Below are 7,190 nucleotides of genomic sequence, written 5' to 3'. Positions count from 1 at the left end.
TTGATGATCGATTTTATTTTTGTACAATGCACATTTCGAATTCAATGAATTCATCATTAGGTACTTGTAGGTTAAGGTAAATGATGTAAATAAATAATTGAAACCAAATCGTTATATGTTTTTAACTACCTTGGTGGCTTTTTGTATTAAATTTTATATGCAATCAATTTATATCGTTTAAAAGTCTATGGAATAATAACTTTGTTGTTAGGAAATCTTTGTCATTTAATAATACATTAGGATTAATTTTGGGCACTTTTGTTAATTTCAAAATGTTTTAACCCTTTCAGGGCCAGGACCAAATATGAGATGTTGCAAAATTTTTTCACATATCTATCCCCTTGTGACTAGTCAAAAGTGCCAGGCTAAAATTGGCGATTTTGCAGTCTCTTAGATTAAAATTTATAACTTTTCATAAACATTAGAGAATGACCTAAAAGTTGCACCAAATTACTCGTATAGATATATACTATCAAAAAAAAAATATAAAGATGTAGTTTTAAGTAATTTAAAATTTAAAAAAAATAATGTTTTAATGGATTACATAAAAAAAATTTAATTTTTTAATTTTTTTCGTAATTAACTAAAAAAGGAAAAATAATTTTACTGTAGAAAGCTATGTTATTATATTGTACATTTATAAAGGAACAACCATACAAAATTTTGTGTTATTTCTCTCATAAATAAATTTTTTATGACACATTTTGTATAAATACGCATAATTGTACTTCGCAACAAGTGATAAAGCAACTGACTCTTAACTGCAAGAAACTTAAAATAAATATTCACATTACGGATGTACCGGTAAACAGATGATTGTAGGATCCATAAGCAGTTTCAATACAGTTAAAAACACTATTTACCAAGAAATATTTGCACAATTTTATTTGAAATTTATTTACACTTTTTCTATTTACAAATATGCTACTTACAATTTCACTCCCGTGAGATCGCAAATTGTCAGTCATTGTAACTACTACACACAATAGCTAAGCAGGTAACACTACTAATATTTACAACCACAAAATAAAATAATGAAGAAGAATCCAGCATACAATGGTACGATTGCACTAAAGCATAAAGAATTAACAACAATAGATCGAGTCACCTGATAATGTCACGTGACAATTACGAAATAAAAATGCATAGACCTCCAAAATAAAAATTATATTCATATTAAATATCTACAAATATACCAGGGAATAAAAAAACATAAAACTTTAATCATTTGATGTCGTATTTTTTAAAGAAAATTACGAATATCAAGGCGGCAATATATTGCCGCCTGGCACTTTTCAGACACGATCTATGGCGGCAATATATTGCCGCCTGGCCCGGAAAGGGTTAAGGTTGACAATAGGTGACATTTTTTGCATGTGTGTAAAATTTCAAGGTTGTTTTAGATGTATTTGTGTATGTATGGCCGGTGTCAGATTTGATATTTATAATAAGAAATTTGATATTTGCCGTCATTATGTTACACACCTGTACAGTATTTATAGTCAGTTTATTTCAATAGAAGCCTAAGTAAATTACTATACCTCTAGTTTAACAATCAGTCACACATCAGACATTAGCTTACATATATACACATAAATAACATACACTTATATATTGAAATCTTTTAATCTTTTACTGGTATAAAAATAACAAGATTCAAAATTTGATGCTTTCTTAATAGGCTAATTACTTTTTATTCATTCCTCATAGTCTAAGGGCAAGGACGTAGCCAGCAAGAGGGTTTAAGAGGTCTGGACCCCCAAATTTTCAAAATGTGCAATTGCTTTTTTAGTACATTATCATTATTACTTAAATAATTCAGTACTACTGACATGTACTGCTGAAAGATCGTTCTCAACAAAGAAAAGGGTCAAGAACTTTTTCTGGGCCTTACTCTCTGTCCACTACGGGAAAATATCAGTTGTCTGAACCCCCCCCCCCAAAAAAAATAAAATTCCTGGTTACGTCCTTGTCCAAGGGCAGAAAACCATTTTAAACTTTATAATCATAGAACCTGACTTGTTTTGAACTCGATAGAACATTTTCTCTTAAGAATGAAATTGATCGTCATATGTGCTAGTTTTGGTATTAGTCAACAAAGGGACTTCGAAGCAGGAGGGTATCAAAAAGGGTTTTAAATATGAATGGTAATTTTTCTCAGTTCATATTTTTCTTAACTTGACACTCTTAATCGTCAGCCACCTAAATCAGCGTAGATAAACTAACTAACGTTTGTCTGTATTACTAACTGTTTATATTACTGGATATATAACCGCTAACTGCAAACAGATCTTATAAGTCTCGAATTTCAGTCTCTTTATACAGTATAGGTGTCTGACGATTATATAGCCATTATTTATGGTCTGATGATCAAACTCTATCGATTTAAAGAAACGCCATGTAATATAATGATTACACAGTACACTATTACAAATAGAATAAAAATGTGTACATTTAGGCCAAAGTGAAAATTAGAAGAAATAAAAATAGCAACGTCTCCCACTACCTGGTGTATCCTACGATAAGGTTTGTTCCCCCGCGTCTACTTCTTAGAACTCCGGGCACCTGAGTATAGACTTCATTGTAAAGTTAAAAACGAAGAAAGTGGATCGGTTGCGTTTACTTATAGGTTTATCGGTGAAGCCAAATACACGAGAGCTTGAAACTCACTTAAATAATAATTAACTTTTCTTCCTTCGTACTCCTTTGTGAAGTAACATTGGAAAACTTCGACGTTGTTAGAACTCTATGTTTGCGACTGAATGAACAAGTCGTAATTTATTACTCAAACTCAGAACCATTTGTCCCTTATTACTTCTACGTTACTTATTACTATTTACGTTTGGTCATAAGCGATTATCATGAATCAAAATGTGTGACTTCATTTTTTTCTTTTTGGAATTTTACTATTCCTGGTGATTTTTGACAGGATGCAAGCCCCTGTGAAACACCGTCTCGTCATTACACTGTTTTTCTATTTTGATTTGGTTGATAATTTTTGCGGTTTTATTTTGGAATGAGTACTCATGGTGGATAGGGGAGAATTATTGAAGTTTTGATCTTAGAGAAAGTCTGAACATTATCTCTTCCGCATAAAGGGAATCTAGCAGTTCGGTTGTTACAGGTATCGATATGTTCTGTGCATATACGTTAGAATCTACTGCATCCCAAACAGAATATGCAAGAAAAAGTAGGAATTTATATTTCCTTGCTCCGAGTCAATTGCTGTGTACCGCACACTGCTCAATAAGGTACCACAGAACACATGGTAGTATTATTCAGCCTGACAATGCAGTATAAGGTGATGTGTAGACGGATTTATCGATGGGTTGTATTTATATTTGTAATTAGTTAAGAGTAATTGTTCGACTCTAATGAGCTGGATATGCTGAAAACAATACGATATACTGATATGTACAAAACGAGAGACTGTGTATTAATGACATTAAGGTACTTAGTGCAGTTTTGTATTGAGTGACTACACACTTTCACAGAAAGTCACCTCTGAGGTTCCCTAAGGCAGCCATGTGAATTTCCCAGAAAGAGGCAGAATGTGGAGTCAAAATCAATCCAAGTGTGTGTGTCGGATGAATCAGTCAATATTATAGATACCATCAATTTTCATATTGATATTTTCCAATTTTAAAACTTTTCCCATATGTTCCCGTTCTGTTGCTGGAGGGTTAGACTGAATTGGTTGACAATACCATAATAGCTGGATAGAAATAATATATAATTTAATCTATATTCCTTTATAGACTCAGAAACTATTTGACCTATAATTATGAACATTTTAAATTATATATATATATATATATATATATATATATATATATATAATATATATATATATAATATATATATTTCCACGTAGAAGGTTATATGCTATGCCCATTGATGCAACTCGCCACAAAGCGGCGCTGCGAAAGATACAGTTTTATAACCGCGTGCACATTATAAACTGCAATTACGAGATAGTTACGTATACTAAATAGCCAAACACTATTTGAAGGCGCTACGTTACGATGTATATTTGTTTTTAATGTAAATTTCTGGTTCAACTTAAAGCTTGAGAGTTAGAACACTTTTTAATAAAGTACATGTACGTGTACAATGACTATAAATAAAGAGAGAGAGACGTGCTGGGGCCTGAGCCCCTCGTTCCCACTTCCACCCCTGACACAAGTCTGTGACTTATTTGCCAGGCCTCTTGCCTTCTCCTCTTCTTTCACCTCTTCGGGCTTCGGCTACTTAATCCCCTTCTCGACACTTGCTTGTATCTAGCCTAACAGCACGTCTCCCCTCACCTCACCGCCCCTGTGCGATGAGAATCATCAGGATCCTAATTTCTCTCTTTCTTGCATCTTTGTCCTTACTCTTCCTTTTCTTCTTTTTCTTCATTCTTCTACTATCAAGCTTCTAAACTCTGGTTCCCTCTCTTTTTATTCCAATCCTTCTTGTTGTAGTTCAAACTCTTTGATAGTCTCTTCATCGAAGTCAAAGTTGGCTCTTCTCCATTGTAGATGCTTTGATGTCATCATCTGCTCGAGGTCTCTTCTTTCCTCCTCAAACAGTTCACACTCCATGAGCACATGGTTTGCGGTCTCCAGCTCTCCGCACTCACAACTCTCCTCCTCCACCAGGTAAAATCTCTTGAGGTTCACCTTGAAATTCTCGTGACCAGTGACGAACTGTGTCAGGTAAATGGTATATCTCCCACTTCTGCTGCAGTGTCCCTTTGATGTCCGCCATGTATTCAAATTGATTGTAATACGTATTGAAAATTCATATCAACACGTTTTATCAAATTATTAAATTATTTTGATTCAATGAGAAATTTACAAATATGTGATAAACTTTATGCTATTGCTAAAATTTTAACCTTGTCCTAAACCAGTTTGGTAATAATATTGTTGTCCACGATATTAAGAAAAGTTGGATTAGTTACTTGATCTTCCATAACTAATGTTTTAGTATTATGCATTAAACTCAGTCTATGAAATCCAATAGTAAGACACAGTGGAATGGATTGAGAAGCAAGAGCATCTACTCTACTGTATCAGGTTTACATTTCACTCATTCAAACAACGTATGAGGATAAAAAGGTTGCAAGCTGGGTTGCCCGCAAATAAGACATACGTTTCCTTCTAGGGAATTAAATTAATCGTAAGTATTAGTACAACTAATCTGGCCAGTTTGAAAAGTTCAGGTCTTAGTGTGTATGTCTACGCACTGGAATTGTATGGAAACAGTACACAGGAGTTGTATGGAAACAGTACACAGAAGTTGTATGGAAACAGTACACATGAGTTGTTTAGAAACAGTACACATGAGTTGTTTGGAAACAGTACACATGAGTTGTTTAGAAACAGTACACAGGAGTTGTTTGGAAACAGTACACAGGAGTTGTTTGGAAACAGTACACAGGATTTGTTTGGAAACAGTACACACGAGTTGTTTGGAAACAGTACACATGAGTTGTTTGGAAACAGTACACATGACTTGTTTAGAAACAGTACACAGGAGTTGTTTGGAAACAGTACACATGAGTTGTATGGAAACAGTACACATGAGTTGTTTGGAAACAGTACACATGACTTGTTTAGAAACAGTACACAGGAGTTGTTTGGAAACAGTACACATGAGTTGTATGGAAACAGTACACATGAGTTGTTTGGAAACAGTACACATAAGTTGTTTGGAAACAGTACACTAGAGTTGTATGGAAACAGTGCACAGGATTTGTTTGGAAACAGTACACTGAAGGTGTTTGGAAACACCTCAATGGAGGGTATTTGTCCAACTCGATCACGATAACGCATACAGGAAACTTTCTTCTACATATTTAGATACACTACCTGTTACTTGATAGTGTTAGATAACTGACATCTCCATTGCTCCAAGTGATACCGTGATGGTGATGTTTAGTGACTCAGTTACACTTCGGGCAGTTTTAGCGGGATTGCGGCAATCCCTAGCCCCGTGCCCCGAGATAGATCATGTACTTCCGTTGTAAGAAATGTTCCATTATTCATTCTTAAACACTACCCACTCCCTAAAAGAAAAATATTGATATCTTGCAATCTCTAAAGAGTGTTTATTAATAGCGGCATTTAGGGGTCTAGGGGATGGGCTGACTTTAGTGATCCCCAATGAACTGGAGAAGTACCTGCCCAGGAATAACACTCAATTGTTGCCAAGACTAATGGGGGATTCGAATTCAACCACTGGTTGACCTCGGATAAACGCTACTTTAGCGTGCAGCTGAGGTTGCCCTGCTCTTAACAAAACCCCCCAGGATCTAGATCTAGATTCAGCAACTAAGATTCAGCAGTTGGTGGTGATGATGTAGAGGTCAAGCAGGCCAGCTGAGGACGCGAGGTGTGGCAACTAATCATGGAAATCAAGGTCCTTCAGGTAAATGTGCAGCACAGTAAACCTGCTTCAGCTGTGTTCTGCAGACGCTTTTTGGCAGAAGAATTTCACTGATACAGGAACCTTGGATTTGTAAGGGTAAAATATCAGGTTTTTCCATGACAGGGGTCAAAATTATGATTAATAATGCCAGAGCTTGTATTGTAAGTAACAAGGTGAACAGCATTTCTGTTCTGGAGTTTTGTTCCATGGATCTCTCCACAGTCAGGCTGATGGTGGCTGGGACTGGACGAATCCTGTTGATTACATCATTGTATCTCCAGCATGATAATGTGGATTCCACGCCCTCCAGAGAGATAGCTACCTTGGTAGATCATGTTGGGAGTATATGTACTGTATATAGGAAGACATATGTTACTTTTATCAACTGTTTTGAGATCGGTGGTTGATGTAAAATATACAAACATTACTGGTCACATACATAAAGGATACACACAAAACATCTAAACTGTTTACGGAACAAGTAAAAAATAAAGCACGTATGCTGTTGTATGACTGTCGACTAGTAATTTAGATCTAAATGTCTCACAACAATACATTGAGGATTATTTTGGTTAGTAATCAACTATCGATTAATAAAACAAATTGAGGCTTTCATTATGAATTATTGTCTTATTATCTTGTCTTAATTATCTGATATTATAACAATAATATTCTATTTTATAATGGTTTAATTGCTTTCTAATCTTTTTACCTTATTGTGATCCTATATCAGTGTTTAGAATTTTGCTTGTGTTGTTTGTTTTATCGTTGCT

Source organism: Homalodisca vitripennis, chromosome 7, assembly GCF_021130785.1.
Source record: "Homalodisca vitripennis isolate AUS2020 chromosome 7, UT_GWSS_2.1, whole genome shotgun sequence".
NCBI lineage: Eukaryota > Metazoa > Arthropoda > Insecta > Hemiptera > Cicadellidae > Homalodisca > Homalodisca vitripennis.
The sequence above is the reverse complement of the archived record's forward strand: the minus strand, read 5'-3'. Positions refer to the sequence as shown.